Source organism: Macaca mulatta, chromosome 6, assembly GCF_049350105.2.
Source record: "Macaca mulatta isolate MMU2019108-1 chromosome 6, T2T-MMU8v2.0, whole genome shotgun sequence".
NCBI classification, from domain to species: domain Eukaryota; kingdom Metazoa; phylum Chordata; class Mammalia; order Primates; family Cercopithecidae; genus Macaca; species Macaca mulatta.
Window position 1 is genome coordinate 158,367,654 of NC_133411.1, and position 25,599 is coordinate 158,393,252.

Here is a 25,599-nt window from a genome sequence, read left to right on the forward strand (position 1 = left end):
ATATAAGGTAAAAGGCAGAGTGGCCTCTGTGGCCAGGGAGCCGCAGGCAAGGGACTAAGGGGGGGGGGCTCAGTGCCAGCTGCTTAAAAATGCCCCTGTGGCAGCGAGGGGCACCAGAGGCTGGGTCTAATTAGTTGAGAAGCAGTGACAACCCCAACCACTCACCAAACAGGCTGGTTCCCATCTCCAGGCCCCAAGGAGCCACACCTGGACCAGATCCCAGGAAAGGTAAGCACCAGCAGGAGACCTGGGATTCGTGGATGGGGGCCTCTGGGACATTTCCCCAGCGGGATGCTGCATCTGGGGGTCTTGCTCTCTTGCAAGACTCTGTCCTTTTGGACACAGATTCTCTGGGTCTCAATTTCCCCATCTGCACAGGGGCTGGAGTCAATGATCTCTAAGCATCCATCCAGCTCATCGGCTCTAATTCTGTGGTCCTGTTGGCTTCTAGGATTCCTTGTTGTTGTAGTCAACTGGGGGAAGAAGGGGCAGAGGGAGCGAACAGAGTTAACATCCTATCAGCCCGAGCTTCACCACGGCGCCCGAGTCTGGGGCAGTCTCCCCGGCTTCTACATAGGCAGTGCTTCTTCCTCATTCTATGGGGCTTTGATTTTGCAATTCCGAGAGCCTGGGGGTCCCAGCAAGGAAAACGGTTTTCAAATAATGGTTTTGAGAAACAAAGCTGGGGAAAAGGCAATGTAAGCTCAGGGTCTGGCAGGCAGGCAGAGATCCTGGGAAGGCTGGGTGCTGACTGCACATGGAGCAGTGGGAAGGGATGCTGGCGAGAGAAGACGGGGGCACTTAGGCTCCGGCCCCAGCTCTGCTCTCAGTGCCTGGCTGTGTGGTATTGGGCTGGCCCCTTCCCCTCTCTGGGCCATAGTTTCCCCATCTGTATAGTAAGGCCATTGGACAAAATGATTCCTCTGCAGATGTGGCTTCTGAGTTGTTTGTGCCTGAGGGACAGCCAGTGTTGGGAAGTTCCCCCAGGAGATCCCTGAGCCGAGTCTGCCCTTTGACCACAAGCTTGGAGTCCAAGCAGATGAAGCCCTGTGGGAGCTTTTGGAATTTGAGCCTGAGTGAGGGAGAGTAGCTGAAGGTTCTGTGACTGAAGGCTTGGCCAGAGGGGTGCCCCGAGCCCTCCAGATGAACTTGACTGCAACCAGCCTCTGGTGGGGAAAGGACTGATCTCTGGATTCGACCACACAGGAGTGCAGGACGTGGAAGTAGGAAAGGATGGAGAAGACAGCAGAGGGCTTCAGAGGATGAAGTGGTGGGACCAGGAGATTCAGAGAAACGCAGGAGGCTTGTGATGGGAGGCAGAGCTGGATAGAGGCAGAGGCTTAGGTTTGGAACTTGAAGATGTACAGACGACGTGGAGTCGGGCTCCTCTGAACACACTCTGGCCACGTCCGGAGCCTAGAACAGAACACAGTCCTCTAGCACCGTCCTCTGTCAGGTACCCTCACCTTCCTGCTGCTTGTCACACAAGGCCCAAGGCCAACATGGTTCAGAAGGAGGCTCTGAATTCAACTGCCTGGGTCCAATTATGACTTGTTTACTTAGTGGACAGGTGACTCTGGGCAAGTTGCTTGCTGTGTGAGCCTCAGCTTCCTCCTCTGTAAAATGGGTACAGTTCTGAGATTGCATGGTCATCATGAGGAGTGAAGGATGAAGGCACATAGAGCAGGATGAATGGGGCTGATGTGACATCGCAGTCTGAGCCCACGCCGCCTGCGGGCAAGATACCCTGAGCTATGTTGAGGGACAAGTGGGAATGCAACCCAGCCAGGGAATGCCCAGAGTTGCTGAAGGGCTCTGGAACAGGCTCTGGAAAGAGGCAGGAGGAATTGAAAGTCAGAGGCTGTGGGACACAGGAAGGTGATCAGCTTGAGATGCCTGAAGGACTGGGGGGGTCTCCTCTCCTGCCTTTCTAGGGTATTGTGTGAGCAATGTATCTGAACCACTGTGCACTCACCTGCTGACAGGGGACCCCGGGCAGGGCCTAGGAATCTGCATTACGAGCTCCCTATGAATTCCCATGCACATGGAAGTTTGGGAAATGCCAGGCTATAGGGCAGCCTAGGACTTTCACAAACAGCCGAGGCCATGGAAGCCACAGAGAGAAAGCATTGCTTTAGGTTCTTTAGCGAGCTGATGGCAGAGCTGGAACAGAACCTGCCTCTCTGCCCAGCCAGGGATTCCATAAGGTGGTGCAAATCAGGAGAAATCGATTACACTATTTGTGGAGTTCTTGTGAGCTCCAGGCATTACCTAAGATCTTCACATGAACTAATTCATTTACTCCTCACAAGAACCACTGAGGAAGGAGCAATTATTATCCCCACTCCACAGATGAGGTACCTGAGGTAAAGAGAGGTTAGGTGGCTTACCTGAGGTCACACAGCTCATGAGTTGTTAAGTCGTGTGTGCCAGCCGCCCCTGGGGGTGCTAACTCCCCCAGGAGTCTCCTACCTCCTGCCCTGCCTCTTAGCTACCTCAAAACTTCCTGGGGACCCTCCAGCAGACCTCATGGAAGGGGGCAGAATATGTATGGGAGACTTCTGGGAGTCAGACACTGTGCTAAACAGCTTGCATTACCATTTAATCCGCCCAGGATTCCTGTGAGGCAGAAATCAGCATCGTTCCCTCGCCCTCACTTTCTAGAGAAGGAAGCCACTGCAGCTCACCCAATGTCACGCAACTAAAAAGCAGCCAACGGGATTTGAACCCAGTCTATGCATCTGTAGAGCACACACTCTTGGGCTGCCCACCTCAACACCTCTGAGGGCAGTAACGAGGAATCCCACCTCGCAGAGGAGACGGAGGCCAGGAGGGAGGAGGCTCTGCCGGACCTGAGCCCAAGCCTTGTAGCTCTGAGGCCACTGTTCTTCCCTTCAACCCTGCTGCTTCCCACAACAGAAAGTTTATCACTGGTCCCTCCCAGCCCTTTGGGCAAAATCAGCCCCTTCCCAGCCTGGCCATTTCTAGGGGAAAATGACACCCAACACCTATCCTTTTTTTTTTTTCCTTTTCTGAAATGAGGTCTCGCTCTGTAAACCAGGCTGGAGCGCAGTGACACTTCTCAGCTGACTGCAACCTCTGCCTTCCAGGCTCGAGCGATCCTTCCACCTCAGCCTCCCAAGTAGCTGGGATTACAGACGTGTGCCACCACATCTAGCTAATTTTTTGTATTTTTTATAGAGACAGGGTTTCGTCATTTATCCAGGCTGGCCTCAAACTCCTGGGCTCAAGCGATTTCCCCAACCTCAGCCTCCCAAAGTGCTAGGATTACAGGCGTGGGCCACCGCACCCAGCCAACACCTATCCTTGAGGAATAGAAAGATCCAGGCTCCACACCACACACCATCACTGACTCAAGTGGCTGTGTCTGATTCCTGGGTGAGCCTGAGGGTTTCGGAGAGGTGATCTCTGAGGTCCTCACTGCTGGGCTTTTCCTGCAATTTTCCAACTAAACTCTCCCAGGGGCTCAGCACCATGGGGTGGTTCAAAGAACCATGATGAAGGCTGGTTTGAATTGTCGTGATGACCATTTTTGTCCACATCTCTTGGTACCCATAAGCCAGACTTTCTCTGGAGCTTATACCTAGAAGGGGTTCTGGGTCCTGGGGTGCAGGCCTGTCAGCTTTACAGGAGAGCACAGGATTGCTTTCCAAAGTGGCTGAACCAGGTAATGCTCCCATCAGCAGTGTATGAGTGTCCCCATCTCCTTGACCACACTTGAAGTCATCAGATTCCTTGAAGCATATAGGTTGCACACTTCATTTTGCATGTATCAAATTTGTGTAATAAAAAATGTAAGGAAGCCATGGAAATAAAAACATAGGTATGCCTTCTGCAGGCTGCTATGCTCCTGTGCACAAAGGTGTCTAGAACTTTGCCCTCCACGCACAAGTTGCAGAGCACCCTCATCAGGACATTTACGAAGGCCCTGGGGTGGGATGGGAACTGCCTTTGTGGTCCTTCCCCAGCCCAGCAGTATGCAGTGGCCGGGGTCCAATCAAAGGTCACCTGGGAGGGTGAGTTGCAGGAATTTGGGGGAAAGAGCCCAAGGTGGCTGCCGCCTGCTAACAGCTTGTCTAGACAGGTCCCATGGGGCTTCACCGCACATTGCGAGAGCCCTGGCCAGCCCCCTGCCCACTTGCAAAAGAGGCTGTTGGCAACAACACTTCACCACCAGAAACCTTTACTCCAGTTCGAAACACGCCTTAATGCACAGCGTGAATGACCCACTCTCATGGCCCGCAGAGGTCCGCTCATTCAGGCCCCCGTTTGTTCAGATGAGGAAACTGAGGTGGACTCCGAAGCCTGAGGGCTTTCCGATGTGGAGTGAGTCCCTGTGCCCAGGTGATAAGGGGACCAGGCAGGTCTGGAGCAGGGCTGGGTGGGGCTCAGATATAACAGGCTGGCAGTTAGAGGTGCCAGATGTGAGCCAGGCTGCTGGGTTTGAATCCTGCATCTGCCTCACAGCAGCAGTAGGACCTCAGGCGACTTACATAGGTACGCTGTGCCTCAGGGACCTCATCTGTAGTATAGAGATGATTTAAGAGTACCTGTCTCATCGGTCTATTGAGTTGTCTGGATTAACTCACTAAATGAGCTAAAACTCATGAAGCCCTTGGAACAGTGACTGACACATAGTAAGTACTCAATAAAAAATAACTGCTAAGACCAGGCATGGTGGCTCACACCTGTAATCTGAGCATTCTGGGAGGCCAAGGTGGAAGGATCCCTTGAGCCCAGTATTTCGAGACCAGCCTGAAGGTCAACATAGGGAGACTCTGTCTCTACTATAAATGTTTAAATTAAATTTTTATAATAATAACTGCTAAAATATTATTACTAAAGACAGCTTCTTCACAGTACAAAGAGATGCTCTTCTGGGCACCAACTCTTTGGACTTTGGGGGATAAACTGCCCTTATTCCCTCAAAAATATCACCTGCCATCTATCAAGTCCTTTCAAGTACCTGGACCTTTACCCAGCACTCTGAGATAAATACCATTATCCCTCTGGGCACACAAAGGCTCAGAAAGGTTTAATCATTTGCCCAAAGTCACACAGCCTGTACGAGGCCAAGTTGGGACTCAAACTCAGTTCTGACTGATTCTAAAATCATGTGTTTAGCTGCTGCACTCTAGGACCACCCGCAATGGGTCTGTGAACCAGAACTAGCTCTGGTTCTGACCTGCCTAGTAGGGCCTTTGGCATTTGGGGGAGGAGGCCATTGGAAGTCCAAAGCCTCCTTCCAGATTAGGCATGATTGCAGTAAGAGAAGAGACAGACCCTTCGACCCCCCACCGCTGCTCAGGCTCAAAAATGTAGACCCTGGCAAAACAGTCCTTTCCACCCAGAAGCACCCCATAGGGTGAGCTGAGTAACCTTGGGGGCCTCGTCAGTCTTGGGCTGCCCCATGCCCTGCACAGCCCACTTGAGTTCTGAGGAAGGGGCAGTTGGCTAGGTCCAGACTGGAGAAAGCCATCCCACCATGGCTCCTCTGCAAGAACCCCCGGCCAGCCACAAGCCTAAGCCCCCTCCTTAAAGTCTCCTCCTCTGACCTTAGCTGTGCTTCAAGGGAGATAAGAAAGCTGCAGGCCAGGCGCGGTGGCTCACATCTGCAATCCCAGCACTTTGGGAGGCCAAGGCTGGCAGATCATGCGGTCAGGAGTTCAAGACCAGCCTGGCCAGCAAGGCGAAATTCCATCTCTACTAAAATTACAAAAATTAGCTGGGCATGGTGCCGCGTGCCTGTAGTCTCAGCTACTCTGGAGGCTGAGGCAGGAGAATTGTTTGAACCCAGGAGGCAGAGGTTGCAGTGAGCCGAGATCACGCCACTGCACTCCAGCCTGGGTGACAGAGCAAGACTGTCTCAAAAAGAAAAAAAAAAAAAAAAAGCTCCAAACTGCTCTGCTGCCATATACTCTACTCCTCCACTCCCTCCAGGGAGGCAGGATGGGGGTGGAGTGTCTGGAGGGAGGCTGCCTGCTAGCCTGGGGATGGCATCCACAGAGGCTATGACACCACCCCTGGCTGGGCTGCTGGGCTCAGAGGCCCCCGTTCAGCCTGCCCAGAGCCTGCCAGCCACCAGGCATGTGACTCAACAACCCCAATGAGTCTGACAGCATCTACCCGGATGAACTGAGCAAGGCGGGGTGAAGGAGAAAGAGGCTGGCTAGGACCAGGCCTTGGCTCTGCAGCCAGCACACCTGGGTAAGTGCCCTGCTCCTCTGGGGCCTCAGGCCGTGATGTTCCCTGGTTTGGGACAGAGGGGACAATTGAGGTCATTCCATGTGTGACAGTAGACACCTGGATTCTCAGAGAGGGAACATCTAAGGAGCTGGGGACACGCCCTGGATAGACAGAGAAGAAGACGGCATTCCAGGTGGAGAGCTCTGTGTACAAAGGTATGGAGGCAGGGCTGCAGGGGCATTTTCGGAGAACAGTAGAGAAGCCCGGTTGGCTGGAACCGAGAGTTGGTCTGAAGCTCAGAGAGGTTGGAGAAACAGGAAAGGCCTAGAGTGTGTGGTAGCTTTGGCAACAGAAACCAAAGCCTCAGAGCTTGGGGAAAGTTCTCCTTGGTATCTGTCTGTCCCTGGGAGGGAGTGCCTTTCTTTAGCCTATTTGTCCCTCTCCCCAAAATACCATCAGCCAAGAACCCCAGTGCAGGGCAGAGACCTAGGAATTTGGATAACAGGCAACTCTGAGATGTCAGGCAATGGGGAAAGGAGAGCTCAGGTGGGACTAGGAGGGGTAGGAAGCCCAAGGGCTGCAGTCACCATCTTCAAACCACTCCAGAGCTTCCTGGGGAGCAGGGACTTGTTCTGTGCAGCCCCAGAGGACATGGCAGATGGCAGCAGAATACTAGGAAGACACCTCCAATAGTCTGTCCAAAGAGGGTGAGGGGATTAGGAAGTACAGATATATCCTGAGTTACAATTTTATCTTTTAAAATGCTATGAAAGCTATATGCATTTGGTACCCTCCTCAACTTACAATGCAGTTGTGATGGGGTTATAAGGTTACTTCAGATAAACCAATTTTATATTGAAAATATCGCAAGTCAAAAATACACATTCGGGCCAAGTGCGGTGGCTCACACCTGTCCTCCTAGCACTTTGGGAGGCCAAGGCGAGCAGATCAGGAGTTGAGGAGTTCAGGAGTTCGAGACCAGCCTGGCCAACGTGGCAAAAACCCATCTCTACAAAAAAAAAAAAAAAAAAAAAAAATACAAAAATTGGCCGGGTGTGGTGACACGTGCCTGTAATCCCAGCTACTTGGGAGACTGAGACATGAAAATTGCTTGAACCTGGGAAGTGGAGGTTGCAGTAAACCGAGATTGCACCACTGCACCCCAGCCTGGGCAACAGGGCAAAACTCTGTCTCAAAAAATAAACAGAAAAAACACGTTCAACTTACAATACTTTCCATTGACGATGGATTTATCAGGAAGTAGTCCCATCATAAGTTAAGGAACATCTGTAGTGAGCTCCTCATCACCAGAGGTATGCAAGCTTAGTAGGGACACCATAGAGAGAAGTCAAACATCAGAAGAGGTTGGGCATCATAGCCTTTCCTACCACCAGCCTCGGATCTCACATGCCAGCTCTAGCTGCTTTGGGAAAATCATGAGCTGAGCCTTCCTGCAGCCTGGATGTCAGATTCCCAGCCAGACATGACATCAGTTCTGCCCTAACTTTGCACAAGGGCCTCTTGGACCTCCTACGTCCTACCTCCCACTTCCTTTCCACTGCTGCCTCCTGCCTTCCCAGGGGACACCAGGCCTGACCAAAGAGACTTGGAGCCTGGTTGTGAGATGGAGGTCCCCGAGGAACATTCAGCTGATGGCCTTCCGCCCGGCAGGAATGAGACAAAGGGGGCCAGGGTCCCTGGGATCCCTGTTCACACGCTCCAGAGAGTCTGCGTGGAAATTCCAGGAGGGTCACAGGAAAGCTTCAAATTTAGAACCACGATGCTTTCTTTTTTTCCCCCTTTCTCTTCTGTTCCATCCTTTCCCTCAGTGGTCGGAGGGGGTGTCATAGGAGGCTGGGAAAGGAAAGCAAGAATCCTCTTGGGCTGAGTCACAGAAAAAGCATGGAGAGACGGAGGGTGTGGAGTAGATTGGGAGGCCCACCAGACAGGGCTTGGGGAAGTGGACAGCAGCATGGGAGAGGATGGAGAGGACCTAGAAGTCAAGGGCATGGCCAAGCACCTGTGAGGGTCCTGGAGCAGTGGGCAACTACATCGCCCGGGCCAGCAGCCCTCCCTAGATACTCAAGACCAGAGCTGCCAGAACCTGGGATCAAGTTGGGTTCAAGTTGGGTTCAGAGAGTCAGCCCAGGGGTTTCTAGAATAGAGACAGAAGGATCTTGGGAATGCGGCTTCCAGGAATCTCAGGCAATGTGCCCCCACCTCACACTGACTGCAGAGCTCAGAGTCATACAACGTCCATCACGCTCGGAGCCATACAACATCCATCACATTCACTCTGGCACCCCTGGTAGATGCTTAAATATTCCTGGTGTTCAATCCCATACTCATTGCGTCATAGTTCTTTTAGAGCTGAGGGACCTTAAAGAGGATCAGGGCCTATCTCCTTGTGTTATAGATGCAGAAACTGAGGCCCAGTGACAAGGAAAGACATGCCCAAAATCATGCTGCCAGACTGACCACATCCTTTGCTTCTTCTCTGCCTTCTAGCCAAAGATGGAGACTATGGTACACTCTTCACAGTCAAGGGCAGGGGACAGAGGAGAGGCGGTGCCCAGGCAGGATGCAACTATCTCCAAGAGATAGTTAGAGGATGGCAGCCTATCTTGAGTTCTGGCTGCTCTGCCCAGGAGGTCCCTTTGAACGGCCAGAGATGGTCCCCAATGCTGTTGGCCTCCTGCAGAGGAAAGAGCCCAAGGCTAGGAATGGAAATTCTTGGTTCTATTCCTGGCTGTGCCCTAACTCTTCATATGACCTTCAATGTGACCTTGAGCATGCAGCTTCCTCTGGCCTCAGTGTGTCCAGTGAGAGGCTAGACCCAGCCAGGCATGGTGACTCACTCCTATAATCTGAGCACTTTAGGAGGCTGAGGCAGGCAGATCATGAGGTCAGGAGTTTGAGATCAGCCTGACCAACATGGTAAAACCCTGTCTCTACTAAAAATACAACAAATTAGCCAGGTGTGGTGGTGGGTGCCTGTAATCCCAGCTACTCAGGAGGCTATCGCAGGAGAATCACTTGAACCCGGGACGTGGAGGTTGCAGTGAGCCAATATCACGCCACTGTACTCCAGCCTGGGCGACAGAGCAAGACTGTCTCAAAAAAAAAAAAAAAAAAGAGGCTAGACCCAACTAGCTGGGCAGTGGGGTATTCCAGCCATGATCTGCCTCCTGTCTCCTGCAAGGACTCCTCTCCATCGGTCTCAGTCCATCCCAGATTTTACCTGCCCGGCTCAGCACAGGAAGTGAGTGAGGCACAGAAAGAAAATAGCAGCTCGTGGATTCCCTTTCACCTCATAACAGCATCTTCTACGCCCAGGCTCTGCTTTTTAGCTGTGAAATTCCCAGAGAGACAAAAAGCTAAGAAAACCCTTAAGATCACCCCAGTGAGGAAAGCTGAGACCAGAGAGAGTTCACAGATGGCTCAAGGTCACACAGCAAACTGGGAATGGGCTTTGGGTTTCCTGACTCCTAACGGTGCTCTTGCCACTGACCACACTGCTCTCCAGAATAACAGGCGCATAAGCTGTCCTTGTGTGGACCCCGGCAGCAATTTAGCTTGGTGGCTTAAACCCCCACACAGGGAGCTACGATCTCTTCCCCTGGCTGGGACTCAGTTTCTGCTTCTATAAAACAGAGACGGCCAGGTGCGGTGGCTCATGCTTGTAATCCCAGCACTTTGGGAGGCCAAGGCTGGCAGATCACCTGAGGTTAGGAGTTCAAGACCAGCCTGACCAACGTGGTGAAACCCTGCCTGTACTAAAAATACAAAAATTAGCCAGGCGTGGTGGCAGGCGCCTGTAATCCCAATTACTCAGGAGGCTGAGGCAAGAGAATTGCTTGAACCTGGGAAGCTGAGGTTGCAGTGAGCTGAGATGGCGCCACTGCACACTAGCCTGGGGGACAGAGTGAGACTCCGTCTCAAAAAAAAAACAAAAAACAAAACAAAACAAAAAAACAGAGACACAGGGTGGACCAGATGTCTCTAGAAGACTTTCTGCCATAACACTAAGGATCTACCAGGACCCCAGTGCTTTCCTGGGAGGCCCCTGCCAACACCTACCTCAGCCCTATCTTCCCCAAGGATAGGGCCATCCAGGCCAGGAAATCCCACCAAGTCTTCCCCCCAATTCAGCCCTGTCCCACCCCAGACCCTGGGGCTGGACTTCATCCAGAATTACAGGCCCCAGCCCAGCTCCCGCTCTGAGGATCTGGACTTTTTCTTACCATAAAAGGGCAAGCGTGCCTCTCTTGGTCCCTGCTGCCAACCCTGCTGGGGGAAAGACTGAGCTATTTTTAGAAAACTCAAGGGCTTGCTCCTGAACTCGAGATGGGGCGTCTCTGCGCCTGCACCCTGAGAGCCCCCTCCCCATCTTTCTTCCTCCTCCTTCTCCCATAGCTCTCTCCCTTCCCTTTCTCTTCCTCTCTGTCTTGCTCTCAGTCTCACTCCATCCATCTCTCTTCCCTTTTTGCTCCCTCTCCTCCCATCCCGCATCACTGTTCGGTCTTCCTTCCCCCTCGCTTCTTCCTTCTCCCAAAATCTTTTCATAGTCAGCTTCCCTCCCCCACTTCTCTCCCTCAGATCTCCTTTCTGGTGGTGGAAGAAAGTAACACATCTGCACTCCCACCCCTTCTTAAACACTATTTACAACTTAAATTCCAAACATCCGCCATCTGGTTCTAGGAAGGGCCAAAAGATATTTGGAGAAGGAAGTCATGATTATTCCATCTTCAAAGCAAAAGGAACTTAAAGGCTCTCTTCTCTCCACCTTCCTCCCGAGGCCCCTTTGTTTAATATCTGGCCGATCAGGATCCCCCAGTGAGCAGAAGAGGTCAGGACATTTGCTGGAGTCCCAGTTGAACCTGTGACTGGCTGAATCACTTTGAGTTCCTTGCTTCTCCTCTCCATGCCTCAGTTGCCTCATCTGAACAATGGGTGCAAGACTAGGGTGCTTCCAGCACTGATGTTCCAAGACTTCAAGTCCTGGTGCAGAAAATCCACCTGGTCCAGATCACTGGGGCCTACTTTGGGGCTGAGCAGTAAAGGGTAGGATGGGGGCAAGGGAGTGGGAGGCATTAAGGGAGTGCCATCCTCATCCCCAGATGCACCAGTTTCTCTCTCGCTCCATGGAGATCTATGCCGGCCGTTCACCTGCATTCACACCCACACTCACACCAGGGAATGGGGTGGGGTCAGACCATCCCTCCGTATCTGATCTAGGACTCGGGACACTCTAGAGTCCAGTCCTATCCCCACCACATCATGTAGATGCGGGCCCTTGAGGCTCAGAGAGGGGAATACCCTTGTCCACAATCACATAGCATAGCTACAGAAAACCTGTTACCTAGCCTGCAACTCCTCCCACCCAACACATTCCAGAAGAAACCAACATCTGTATTATCTAGAAAGCATTACCCAGTCCCAGCGAAGCCCCTGGAACCCTGGAGGTCCATGTTCTTTGCAAAGCTTATAGGGCAGAGGGAGAACCAATGCCTCTTTTTTTTTTTTTTTTTTTTTTTTGAGACAGAGTCTAATTCTATCACCCAGGCTGTAGTGCAGTGGTGTGATCTCGGCTTACTGCAACTTTTGCCTCCTGGGGAGTTCAAGCAATTCTCCTGCCTCAGCCTCCCGAGTAGCTGGGATTACAGGTATGTGCTACTGTGCCCAGCTAATTTTTGTATGTTTAGTAGAGATAGGGTTTCACCATGTTGCCCAGGCTGGTCTCGAACTTCTGACCTCAGGTGATCCACCCGCCTTGACCTCCCAAAGTGCTGGGATTACAGGCGAGAGCCACTGCGCCCTGCCGAGAACCAATGCCTTCAACATGATGTGAATTTCTTTTAACAAACAGCACAGAGGGGAGAAACGCCATGGGAAAGAGGCAGAACACCACCACCAAAAGGAGAAGCCCCCTTGCTTCTGGAGACGGATGGTTTTCAGGGCTCAGATGGTCTTACTTATACTGACAATGCTTTCTCTGTTCACAAAAGCCTCTCCAGAAAGACCAACGTACAATACATCGAAGTATTGCCAAGAGATATTGACTCTGGTTATCACTCTGTAAAAATGGTATGATGAGTAGTTGGTCTTACAAAGGAGCTGTGAGAATGTATGTAGGGCTGCCTGGAGCCAATCTTTACTAACTGTGTAACCAGGAGGGAGTGCTGTGACCTCTGGAGCCTCAGTAAAGCGGAGATAAGAATGGTACCTAATTCTTTAAAGCAAGGATCTCTGAGTAAAGAAACAAAAAATTAAAAGAATGGTACCTAATTCAGCCAGGCACAGTGGCTCATGCCTCTAATCCCAGTGCTTCAGGAGGGCAAGGCAGGAGGATCACTTGAAGCCAGGAGTTCGAGACCAGCCTGGGCAACATAGCAAGACCCCATCTCTACAAAAAATTAAAAAATAAAAACTTAGCCGGGCATGGTGGCATGTGACTGTGGTCCCAGCTACTCAGGAGGCTGAGGCGGGAGGATCGCTTGAGCCAGGAGTTCAAGGTTACAGTGAACTGGCTGTGCCACTGCACTCCAGCCTGGGCAGCAGGTGTTGCCCTGGAAAGCAAGATCCTGGAGAGCAAGACCCTGTCGCTTTAAAAAAAAAAAAAAAAAGAAAAGAAAAGAAAGAAAAGAAAATTATTGGTACTTAACTCATAAGTCACTTTGAGGATCAGATGAGAAAAGCTGTGTAAAATAAAGCACTTAGCAAGTGTGGGGTGCATCAGAAGCACCCAATGACATGTTAGCTGTCATTATGATTACAGCATGTCCCAACGTGCCTAGTGCACAGTCAGCCGGACAGGTGATGGCTCTTACCTTTGTCACTCTTTTCTCAGTTTCTGCCCTCACCGAAGGGCCAAGTGACAGGAACTCACAGGGATCCTGGTGTCTATGCCCCACCCGTCCCCAGGGCCTGAGCTGCTCGAGGCAAGGCTTGGGATTCTAGGCTGGGCAGGTCTTTTTTTTCCCCCTCTCTTCCCTTTTCCCTGCAATGCTCTTGTTTCAGCCTCAAACTGCGTTCCCAGGGCTTGCTCAAAACTCCCCGAAGCAACGCTCCCTGGGGAGGAAGTACGGAGCGTGTGAGGCTGGTGAACTCGGCTGGGGTGTCAAGGGGGTGGGAGGGCACTCTGGGAACAGAGGCCCAGGGAAGCTGTGCGACAAAGGGGACATGGAAAGGGACACGCAGGGGCTCCCACAGCTTCCCCAGATGCCTCTTCAGACCTTTGCTCTCTCCCTGCTTCTGCTCTTCCTCCCATGACTGGGCTTTGCTACGGCTCCAGCCCCATGCTAATAATAGAAATGGCAGCCATTTATCCTGGGCTTATGATGTGCCTGGAAATATGCTCGCACTTGACATCTGCCTCATTTGACTTTCACAAACAAGACCGTGAGGTCGGAAACAGGCTCAGAGAGGTGAAGACACCAGCTTTAGATCACACAGCTAGGAAGTGCTAGAGGCGAGATTCAAACGCGGGTCTGCATGACTCAAAGCCTGTGTCTTTTCTTTCCAGACATGTGGTGGAAACCTAGGGCCCTGGAGCCCAAGGAGAGCAAGGGCTGTACCAAGTGCACAGGCGTGAGTGAGCTGAGGAAGGGGAACTGTGAGCAAAGAGATCCCTCCAGAAAGAGCTGGGTGTAAGCATGAGTTCATGAGCTTGCCCGGAGCCCTGGCCTCAGCCCTCTCCTCACTGAGGTGCCATCTGGCTCACAGATGCGGCCCATTCCCAGCCCCTCATGTTTCTTGGAAATGAGCAAGGCAGGAAAGGGCACAGGGGCTTCTGCGATGACCATGGCGATGATAACTTTGACTTGTGGTCATCCAGCCAGCTACTGCCCACGTCCAAGAGAAAGCTGGATTGAGCATCAGGAGCCTGGGTTCAAGTCTGCCGCTCATGCTGTCCCACAGGTGACCCTGGGCAAATCGCACAGGCTCCTGGAACTTCAGAAAGGGGAAGAATTATTCCTACCTCTGGCGACATCCGTGAATGTGCCTTGAGTTATGGGAGTGTTTTGCAGGCTGAAAGCTTTGTGTACATGGGAAGCATCAAAGACAGCCACAAGCCTGTCCCTTTGGTCTTGGTCATCATGTTAACCCCAGGTTTTGATTAAACCCTACATGCTCCTTTCTTATGTGTGAGGCTGAGGTGGGGGCATTGGTCAGAGGAGCCTCTGGGAAATTTCCTTTCAGGACAGTTCTTTTGTTAAGGGGCCTGGGTGTGCTGAGAAGGGAAGGTGGCTCCTCCTGCTCTTGGAGCTTGGAGTTTCTCAGAAACTCTCCCTTAAAAGCCAGGCAGGCCAAGAAGGGATAATGGTTGCTCAGGGCCCAAGAGGCAGGATCTCTGAGGCCCGGAAGATCTCAGTAGGTTCAGCCCGAGAGTACCCAGAAGTGGCCCAGGCCCATCCTCCATCCCTCAGAGCCTGGCAACCTGGTCAGGACCCTCAAAGGCCACGACTGTACCCAAAGGGCACCCTGGTGTCCTTCTGACAGGTGAGATCTTTGTTTCTTTCAGGCAACGGCACTGACTGGTGGGAGCCACCCCTGCCATGCTAATGTTGGAGAAGCAAGAACTCTGCAGAAGCAGCCTCCTGGGACCAGAAGAGGGCCAGCAGCGGGCAGCTCAGAGACAGAACTGTGAGCCCACCGCCCCTCCACCCCTCCGGCACCCACATCCACTCCCCACCCCAGCCCACCTGCAGGCGGCTCCTGGAGTAACCTGGGTCCCTCAGGATAAACTCCCCACCCCAACTTCAGAATGACCAAGAAACCGGGCCTCAGGATGACGAGAAGCAGAATGGGCGTTGGTAAAGGAAGGCTCCCCACTGATTGGTGGCAGTGTGGGCAATTCAGGGCTGTCAGAGTCTGGGTTGTAGGTAAAAAGAAATAGAACCCAAGAAGGGAAATCCAACTAGGAGCCAAGAATCCAGTCTACCCCATTCTCCTTACAAAATAGCAATGCAAAGCCTGTGTGATTTGGACATAAAGCCTCTGTTATTCAACTTGATTTGGTGAATAACAGACTTGAGAGAAATGTGGGAAAATAATAGTAATCTTCCCCAGAAAGTGAGCTCCTAAAGCAGGAAGACCTGGGACTGTGTGATCTTGGATGAGTCACTCAACCTCTCTGAGGCTAGTGATAAAGAGCCAGCTCATAGGACTTTGAGAGGGTTTGTGAGGTTGGGCTGGTGTCCCCAGGCACGGCCCTTGGCACATGGTGAAACTCAAGAACACAGAGCAGTTTTTACCATTCATCACATTATTTCCCACACTTGCCAATTTTTAAATTTCATGTTCATGGTGGAACAGGTAGGGCGAGGTGCCGGCTCCATAAGACAAGTGGAGAAACTGAGGCCTGTGGAAGTGAAAGCATTCGCTCAGAGTTGCATGTAGGGTCGGTTGCAAAGGGGAACTCTGGCACCAGTTCTCATGTGGATGGAAAAAGTGCAGGAAGATTTGGAGGTGAGCAGAGGAGAAGGGAGGAGGAGGCAGGGTTCCAGGAAAGGAGCTGACGCTCAGGGATGTGGGACAAGTCGCAGGCCTGTCTTACATAACATGGTCCACCTGTTCACCTCTGCATGCCCCACAAATGTGTGCAAACGTGCACCCCAGCACAGCGCACACCCAGGCCTCCCTCACTAGCAAATAAGCCACAGAGACTGGGTTTAAACAAATTGGATTAGGAGGGCTGCAGGCGCCTCCTCCCGCCGACTGTCCGGCTCCGACACTAAACAGGCCTGCAGAACTGCCAGCTGTGGTCTCTCGGACACACTGACAGTCGGTCCTTTGCTCCCTCACCCCACCCGTGGGCCTCAGGAAGGGGGCTGGGGTCCGAGAAGATGCCACAATGATGGATGGGGTGAGGGATGTTCCAGGGCTAGCTCAACAGCACACAGGATGTTAGTGCTTTTGCGAGGCACATTTCCGAACAGTTCCCAGACGCACCCCCCCTTCCCCCCTCACCCTCCCCTCCGGCAGCCTCTCCCATGGCCACTGCTGCTGTCTGGGACTTGGGCCCAGCCTGAGGCTTCAACCAGAGCCCTGTCCTTGAGCAGACTCACCTCATCTTTCAGTCCTGCAGCTGGGCTGAGCGGGGAGTGGTCACCTCAGAAGACACTGGCCTGGGGATGAGATACGGGGAATGCTTTAGAGAGAAGAAAGAGCTTGTGAACAGGCAATGCTGGTCTTAAAGGTGGCATCTTGGTGCTTTCTCATGCCTTGTTTTCTTTCATCCTCATAATATGGCTGAGGGTGAGGGGACGGGTGTGACTGCCAAAACTTCCTTTCTTGGTGATTCCACAACACCCCTTTCTGATCCCTGAGCCTGTGCCATGCCCGGTGTGATGTGCCGGGGACACCAGGGTGAATACTTACAGTCCCTGTCCCCCTTCCTTCACGGAACAGCCTCCTTTAGGCTGGGTCACTGGGCACTGGGGCCTCCCTTGTCTTCCAGGATTGCAACTTCACAGAATCCCTTTTCCATAAGGCACATGGAAGGGACTGTCACCCGCAACGGGAGCCTTGACAACCAGCCAAATCAGAACACAGACCTTGATGTCGGACGGCCCGGAGTTCAAATCCTGCCTTGCTCTCTTTCAGCTGGAAAGCTGTGGTCAAATTACTTAGCCTCTCCAAGCTGGTTTTCCCTTCTGCAAAATGAGGATGTACAAGCTGCCACCTCACAGAATGACTGTGAGAATTAATTCTTATTTTCCACACCCTCATTTGCGAGGGGGAGAAACAGAAGCCCAGAGAGGGAAAGGGCTTGGTTAGGATCACACCACGAGTTGGGGGTTAAGTCAGTATGGGGTAGGTCCCCTCCTTCTCTGGGTGTTCCTCTCTCCCATCCCTTATCTCAACATAAATCCTCCCCAATTGCCCAGGTTGTCCAGGCAATTCCTGGCACATGTCCTGGGGCCTGCCCTCCACCTTCAGCCCTGCTCTGGCCTCTGCAACAGCAGAGTCCTGGGTGACCAGCAATGACCCCCGGCCCTCTGAGTGCTGGTAGAGGGTGGGGGAGCTCTGCGGCAAGCTCCCAGCCCAGAGCAGCCTGGCCATATAAGGGAAGGAGCCCAGGGAGGCCTCCTGGCTCAGGCCTGGCGAGAAAACCCAGACAGCCACTGTTTATTTTCTCCTCCCCAGCTCACCCACGCCTCCCCAAGCCTCCCGACAGAAGACAGAGGTCCCCCACAGCCCAGAGACATTTCCTGAAGACATGGGGAGCACAGAGGTGGAAACAGCCCATCCACCCAGGAGCGGCCCCCAACGCTGCCGGCAGCCAGCACCCAGAGCCATCAGGTAAAACTGAGGCCACCTGGCTCAACATTGCTTTTCACAGAAGGGGAAACAGCCACAGAGAGAAGGGCCTGGTAAGAAGTGCAACATGGGACCCCCAAGTGGTGGCTCTCATCCTGACCGGGGATCCAGAGTAGGAGGGAGCCTTTGGTGGGGTAAGTGGAATGGGGGAGGGGTAGCCATAGACCCCTCTTCTCAGTGAGGCCCTCAGGAGAAGGAGGCAGGGGTTGGGACGAGTGCTAAGTGTGCAAGACTCCAGGGAAGAGCTGCTGGAGCCAGGAGAAGCCCCTCCCTCCCGGCCCCTCTGCCCCTCCTCTCAGCCCAGCTGCACTGACTCCTCCTCTGGGAAGCCTTCTCAGCTTCCCCAGGGGTGGGAACCTTTTTTGTCCTCTGAGTGTGCTTGGCTGTCCTTTCTAGGGCACGCTCTCTCTCTTTCTCTCTTTCTGTCTCTCTCTCTCTCATCCCACTTGAGTCTGTCCCCTGTTCACCTTGTGAGGGGCAGTTTCCTTCTACTCAATCTGACTGAGATCCTCCAAGTCGAGGACGGTGTGTCTCTCAGTCCCACTTCCCCTTGGCCCATAGAAGAGGCAGTGTGCTGAATGGAGAGGTGAAATGATTAGACCCTGCCCCCGAACCTAAGGTCTGGCCAATTGGTCAGGGCATGAGACATTCAGTGTAGAGGTTAAAATGAGGGCCCTGGGTTAGGAACCCCAGTTCAGTTCCCAGCTCTGTACCCTTGGAAAAATCCATTCCCAGGGAGCTTTGTGGATGCACAGGGACTTGCGTAATGAAAACATTCAATATCCAGGACTATAAAATTCCACAAATGACCATGCTTATTACATTCATAATCATGATGATTATTCCAGACACAAAGGAACAGAATGAGGCACCAACAGCCAGGGGTGGGCAGATTCAAGGCCCACAGAGGAAATGGAGGCAAACACCTTCCCCTGGTCAGAGTCTGTGCCTCAGCCCTTCTCCCTGCATCAGTTTCTCCTTCAGAAGCGTGGGACTACCTCCCATCTAGTTCCTGTTTCTAAACCCAGGGGAGATGCTATCTTTGCTGCAATAATCTTAGCCTACATCTTGGAATGGAAATGGCCTTGGTGGAAATGGTCTTCAACTCCCCTGGTCCAAGCTCAGGCCCTGGGACCCTGGAACAATCCCCTTCCCTTCCTGGTCCTCCATGTAGAAGCAATAACATTCCGTTGCCAGCGGCACCAGCCGTTCTGATGATTAAATGGGATCGGACACTGTTTCCCAAACTCAGTCATTCAGATGCCCCCTATTTTATTTCTTCCATGTCTGCAAACGATTATAATATTTTTAAATGTAAGATGAGTCCTTTTTAATACAAATAGAAATAGCTACTGTAAATAGAAAACTCTGATACCGTACATAATTAGCAAATAAAGGTAACCATAAATACAGTAAAAATGAAACAATGTTATTACACTTTAACCTAATAGTTTGGCTTGCAAGGCCCTGGGCCTGAAGCCTGGGCAATTAGTGAGAGTTAGAAAGGTGTCAAAGACATGATAGCAGCAAACTGAGGCTTTCTACCCCACGGAAAATAGGACTGAAAGCAAATTGACAGGGAGCAACTGATCCATTCCACAACAGAATGGATCAGTTTCTCCCTGACAATTTGCTTTCCATTCTGTTGTGTCCTGTCTCCCAGCAGAGGCTACAAACTCCCCCACATCACTTACCCACCTGCTGCACGTGCGAAGCCAAAGGTAGTTTATCTGAAAGGGCTTTGGAAATAATCACGCACCAAGTGAAGGCGGAGGACACACCTTGTCAGCTTAGTTCTCGGCAGCAAATCATCTCTTTTTCAGGGTAACCCTGCCTGGTTCTTACTGAAATCTCCTTGCTGAACATGCTAAGCTCTTCTCTCTCAGGCGCAGTGGGAGCCGTGGAGAGTGGAGTAGACCAGCTGTCCGTGATCCCCAAAGGAGTCCAATGTTGGAATCACTCCCCAGCCAAATGTAGGATTTTTAAAAATCTATTTATTTATTTGTGTAGAGACCAGGCGATGAGACTGGCTAATTTTTTGTATTTTTTGATAGAGACAGGATTTCATCGTGTTGCCCAGGCTGGTCTTGAACTCCTGGGCTCAAGCGATCCACTGGCCTCAGCTTCCCAAAGTGCTCGGGATTACAGGCGTGAGTCACAGTGCCCAGCCACCAAATGCAGTTGAAAAGAGTTCCTGCAAGAGAATTCCACAGAAGGGGAAAGCAGTTCTCTGGCTGGCAATACCTTAGACAGAGGTTGTCCTCTCCACAGGCTGTCAGAACTGACCTACTGACCTAACCGGCATGATAGACCAGAGGGAAACACTCTTTCCACTCTTCCCAGAGTGAGGCCTGACTTCAGATTTCTGCTAGAGGTGTAAGAGACAGACTTTTTTTTTTTTTTTTTTTTTTTGAGACAGAGTCTCACTCTGTCGCCCAGGCTGGAGTGCAATGGCAAGATCTTGGCTCACTGCAACCTCCACCTCCCCAGGTTCAAACAATTCTCCTGCCTCAGCCTCCCAAGTGGCTGGGATTACAGGCCCCTGCCACCACACCTGGCTAATTTTTGTATTTTTGGTAGAGGCGGGGTTTCACCATGTTGGCCAGGCTGGTCTCGATCTTCTGACCTCAGGTAATCCGCCCGCCTTGGCCTCCCAAAGTGTTGGGATTATAGGCATGAGCCACTGCACCTATCGTGTTTTTGTTTGTTTGTTTGTTTTTTGTTTTGTTTTATTTTTTTAAGAGACAAGGGCTCCCTATGTTGCCCAGGCTAGTCTTGAACTCTAGGCTCAAGCAATCCTCCTGCCTGAGCCTCCCAAAGTGCTAGGACACAGGTGTGAGCCACTGCTCCCAGCTCCGTTTTTGTTTTTTTAAGGAGATACATTTTTTTCTGTTCTCTCTCAGCTCTGAAGAAAGGCTACCCACCCCCTTGAGACATTCCTGAAAATGCAAGTCATCCAACATCAAGGCCACCACAGTGACCACTAAGCAATGCAAGAAGGTCCTCTGGGGTGCCCTGAGATCTTGGCAGGGCAGGAAGAGTGAGAAGGGGCTTTGCCTGCTCACCTGAAAGTTCCCACCCAAGCCAGGCCCAGAAAACAAAATGAATTATCTACATGGTCATCCAATCAGCCACCAAATGGCATTACCTGGGTCCATCATCATGTACCAAGCCACGGGTCAGAGCCAGGGCCCCCCAAATTAACAAGACACAGGCACTGTCCTCAGGAAGTGGAGATCTAGCCAGGTGAGACACACAGAAATAACACTGATACTAGAGATAATGAGATTGGGAATTATGATTCAGCCATTCAACCTGGGCTTAGGTGGCATCTACACCACCTGTCCCTGATTTCAGTAGTGAGCACAGTTGACAGGGTCCCTTCCCCTCACAGGTGAGTCATATGGTCCACAAGTGGAGGTGGTTGTAAGTGAAAACCACATTACCAGCATGGTAAAGGGTTAGAAAGAGGGCACAGGGTGGGTGAGAACATGGAGCAGGGGGTGCTGATGGCTAAAGAAATCAAGGAGGGGCTGGGCACTGTGGCTCACGCCTATAATCCCAGCACTTTGGGAGACTGAGGTGGGTGGATCACCTGAGGTCAAGAGTTCTAGACCAGCCTGGGCAGCATGGTGAAACCCTGTCTCTATTAAAAATACAAAAATTAGCCAGACATGGTGGTGCACGCCTATAGTCCCATTTACTTGGGAGGCTGAGGCATGAGAATCGCTTGAACCGGGGAGGCAGAGGTTGCAGTGAGCTGAGATCGCGTCACTGTACTCCAGCCTGGGCGACAGATGGAGACTGTCTCAAAAAAACAAAAAAGTCAAGGAGGATTTCCCAGAGTGGACACTTGATTAGAGACCTAGCACAGGAGGAGGAGATGGGCAGGGAAAGTGAGGGGGAGCAGCACAGTCCTGGGGAGCCCGAAGTGGATAGGCACAGGGCTCCCTGCGAGAATGTAAGGACATCCATGAACTGTAGCCCAAGAGGAAGAGGTCACTGGAGCCAGATACGGCAGGCCCTTGCAGGCTTTGGGGAGGGCTCCAGAATTCAGCCTGAGGGCAATGGGGAGCCCTTGTAGGATATTAAACTTGAGAAAGATGTGACCATATTTGCATCTTGAAAAATCATTATGGGAAGATGGCTGGGAAGAGAGGAGGAGTGGCAGAAGAAAGATAGGTTGAAGACAATTGATTGTTTGATGATATAAAATGTTAAGTACCATGAATGAGGTTGTTTGGCTGGGATGCACCAAGCATAAACATGGGGCATGGCGTCAAAAGGTAGGTCAACATATTAAATAATTCCATTTATTGAAATATCCAGAATAGACAGATCTATAGAGACAGAAACCGGTCTGTCCAGGACTAGGTGTTGTCTAAGGATAAGAAGCTTCTTTTCTGGGTGGTGAAATAAGCTAAAATTTATTGTGCCATTGTTTGCACAACTTCTTTGTGAATGTATTAAAAACCACTTAATTGGCCGGGCGCGGTGGCTCAAGCCTGTAATCCCAGCACTTTGGGAGGCCGAGGCGGGCGGATCACAAGGTCAGGAGATCGAGACCACAGTGAAACCCCGTCTCTACTAAAAATACAAAAAATTAGCCGGGCGCGGTGGCGGGCGCCTGTAGTCCCAGCTACTCAGGAGGCTGAGGCAGGAGAATGGCGTGAACCCGGGAGGCGGAGCTTGCAGTGAGCCGAGATCGCGCCACTGCACTCCAGCCTGGGCAACAGCATGAGACTCCGTCTCAAAAAAAAAAAAAAAAAAAAAAAAAAAAAAAAAAAAAAAACCACTTAATTATACTCATTAAATGTTCTCCTTCTAAATTAAGCTGTTTGGGACAAGAAAAGAAAAGGAAAAAGAAGAAAAGGACAGAACAGAAAAGAAAAGGAAAAAAAGGTCAAGGTTTGGTCCTGGGTGCTCAAATGGCAGGCCACAGACAGGAGACACAGCTGTGGGGGATTACAACAGCCTCCTGACCAGGGCTGGAGGGGTGGGGCCCAGGTCCCCTCTAACGCCCCTTCTCCTGGCCAGGTTGGAGTCCCGCCACAGGTCGCCAGAGCGGAGCAGCGCAGCGCCGTGTCTCCCAGCCTGAGGTGCAGTGCTGCATCTCTGGTCAGTTGGGAGTCTGAGATGAAGCACTGTAGCTCAGGAAGAGAGAAGTTGTTCTGCAGCCATCAGCCTGGAAGTGTAAGTGTTGGGGGTTGTGGGGGCCATACCAGGAAGGACAGTGTTTCCAGACTCCATACTGTCAGCCACTTGCGATGCTGGGGAAGTTCCTCGACACAAGTTCCCCTGGTGCCACGATCTGTGTCACGAGTCTGGGCCTGTCCTGACTCCTCTGCGTACCCCAGTGTGTCCATCTTAGCATGAGGTGTTAGCATTTCCCCAGCACCCTGACTCCGCTTTCTCTTTCTGAGCCCATGGCAGACACAGCTAATCAGTAAAGGCATACATTCTTTCTTTTGAGACACAGTCTCACTCTATCACCCAGGCTGGAGTGCAGTGGCATGATCTCAGCTCACTGCAACCTCCTCCTCCCAGGGTCAAGCAATTCTCCTGCCTCAGCCTCCTGAGTAGCTGAGATTACAGGTCTGTGCCACCATGCCTGGATAATTTTTGTATTTTTAGTAGAGATGGGGTTTCACTATGTTGGTCAGGCTGGTCTCGAACTCCTGACTTCAGGTGATCTGCCTGCCTCGGCCTCCCAAAGTGCTGGGATTACAGGCATGAGCCTGTATGCCCCCACCAGGCATCCATTCTTGAAGTGCTCAGATGCAGCTTCAGAATCCTCAACAATGAGCCCTGGAAAGCCACTATTATTGATTCACAGCTGAAACTCATTCATCATTTGCGGATCAGACAATTCCTAAACACCTTTTCAGCCCTGAAGATAACAATTCTGGCCTTTGAGTCAGGGTCTTCACTCTTTGTTTCTAGGTGTTGCCAAAACCAGTCCAGGCACCTCACAAATGTCTGACTTCTCCCAGAGGCTTCAGACATGCAGTGAGCAGCAGAGGAGAGCCATGGAGTCAAGCACAGTTTCATTTAACCTCCCCAAAAGTTTGGAAAGTGGGTGGTGTTATAGCCCCATTTTACAGATAAGAAAAACTGAGGCTCATTTAAGCAGCTCACCTAAGGTCACATACTGATTGTGCTGAGCTGAGATTGTACCCTAATCTTCCTTCAAATTCATATTTTTACCCATTGCATATGATTATGGAACCTGGGACCGGGGAGCAGGAGGAGAACAGTCTAAATCCTGTTCCCATCTTGTCTTTACATCTCAGGTCACTTTTAGCAAAGACAGACCCGGACTCTTGCCATTAATACTACAGGCTTCCTTCCTCCTCCCCACTTCCCCCTAATCTTATTCATCTCACCTCTCCAGCAGGTCCTAGACTCATGCATTTTATAATTAAAGAAGGCCAAGGCTCAAGGGTTAAGTGACTTACTGGAGGTCATCAGAGAGGAAATTGCCAAACCCAACCTAGGAACTGAATTGTTGGTTTAAATTCACCCCTCTAGCAGGAGACTGGGGAATACACATGAGCCAGGCAGAGAGCAGAGGGCAGTCCTGGGGGCGGGGGCGCCAGAGGGTTTCTGGTACTTTCCAGGGCAATTGAAGTTCCAGTCACTACTCCCCCCAGAGCAATGAGCCACATCCGGCAACATGTGGCACCCCACACTGGCTGCTACAGATGGGGCTGGATGCAGAAGAGAACTACAGCTGGTCCTTAGGGACACGGCGGCCTTGGTGCTGAAGGTCACGCACTCCCACCTTGTCCTCACGGTCCAGTTTTCCCAGGAATCCCTTAAATGCTAAGATGGGGATTCCTGGAAATACTGTTCTTGAGGTCATGGTTTCACAGCTGGATTCGCCTCCTTCCCATCCCAGAGTTGCCCCCCTCCCGTTCCCATGGGGGCCTCGGCTGGAGCACAGGATGAGGGTTCAAGAAGAAGGCTGTCCCTGGAGGTAAGAGGGCTTATGAACCACGTTCTAAACCTTTGCATTGCTTTTCTTTCCATCGTGTCTATTTCGTAACACCCATGTGAGGCTGGATGTGGGAACTTCAGCACTGCCGTACTCTTGGGAAATTTGTCCAAGGCCACCCAGTTGAGCAGCGGTTGAACCAGGACACCATCAGGCATGCATTTCTTGTCTCCACCACACCCTAAACCCACTTCCCAATGCGCCTTGAGACAGGGGCCGCAGTATTGCATCCACATGACTGATAAACTAGTAAACACACATGAACTCATTTTAAAAGCGTATTCCATCAGTTAGGTAAACTAAAAACCATAAGTCTTCGTTCAATTTGGAATGCAGCCAGAAGACAAATGGAAAATTTTTCAAGGTAGAGTCAAGATAAAAACTTAGAACGCCCTCTTGTGGCGCCTCTAGCCACCCCTAGGAACACTATGGCTCTTCCCCTACAAACAGTGATCTGTAACCTTGCTACAAGACGTTGGACACACACACACACACACACACACACACACACACACACACACACACACACACACACACACACTGAGGTTCATTTTGCCCCCTCACTTTTGAGTCAGTGACTAATGAAACCCTCTCCATTGCTGCACCACCCACTCCCCATCACTTTCGTTTGCTTCCACAGGCTGGTTCATCCTCAAAGCCTTCCTTATGGTAGATCCATGGGATCAGTGAGGCTCAGAGAGGTAAAGTGGCCAGCCCAAGGTTGCCCAGACAGCAAAAGGCAGCGCCAGCTCTGATTTCAAGTCCAATGGCCTATGGCAATTTCTTAGCCAAAAGCAAAAGCTACAAAAATAAAAAGCCGGGCACGGTGGTGAGTGCCTGCAGTCCCAGCTACTGAGGAGGCTGACAGGGGAGGACCACTTGAGCTTGGGAGTTCTTAGCTGCAGAGAGCTATTATTGTGCCTGTGAATAGCCAATGCACTCCAGCCTGGGCAACATAGGGAGACCCTGTCTCTAAAAAATACATAAATTTTTTTTTTTTTTTTTTTTTTTTTTGAGACGGAGTCTCGCTCTGTCGCCCAGGCTGGGGTGCAGTGGCCAGATCTCAGCTC

General features: G+C 51.6%; 2 long non-coding RNA genes and 2 other non-coding genes across 5 annotated transcripts; all 4 read left to right on the forward strand.

The window, feature by feature from the left end:
* On the forward strand, positions 1–22,015 carry LOC106998995 (uncharacterized). Of its 2 annotated transcripts, none has more exons than XR_013394948.1 (4): positions 1–228; positions 14,732–14,853; positions 17,359–17,514; positions 20,436–22,015. It is a non-coding gene; the product is annotated as an uncharacterized LOC106998995 (long non-coding RNA). The 2 variants fall into 2 exon arrangements; XR_013394947.1 differs by lacking the exon at positions 20,436–22,015 and adding an exon at positions 18,381–18,951.
* Positions 1,317–2,697, forward strand: LOC144329581 (uncharacterized). The gene is made up of 2 exons (XR_013394949.1): positions 1,317–1,456; positions 2,615–2,697. It is a non-coding gene; the product is annotated as an uncharacterized LOC144329581 (long non-coding RNA).
* A 589-nt stretch (positions 22,016–22,604) lies between the features above and the next one.
* MIR143 (microRNA mir-143) lies at positions 22,605–22,710 on the forward strand. Its single transcript, NR_032414.1, has one exon. It is a non-coding gene; the product is annotated as a microRNA mir-143 (primary transcript).
* Positions 22,711–24,313: 1,603 nt separating this feature from the next.
* MIR145 (microRNA mir-145) lies at positions 24,314–24,401 on the forward strand. Its single transcript, NR_031975.1, has one exon. It is a non-coding gene; the product is annotated as a microRNA mir-145 (primary transcript).
* Positions 24,402–25,599: the final 1,198 nt, after the last annotated feature.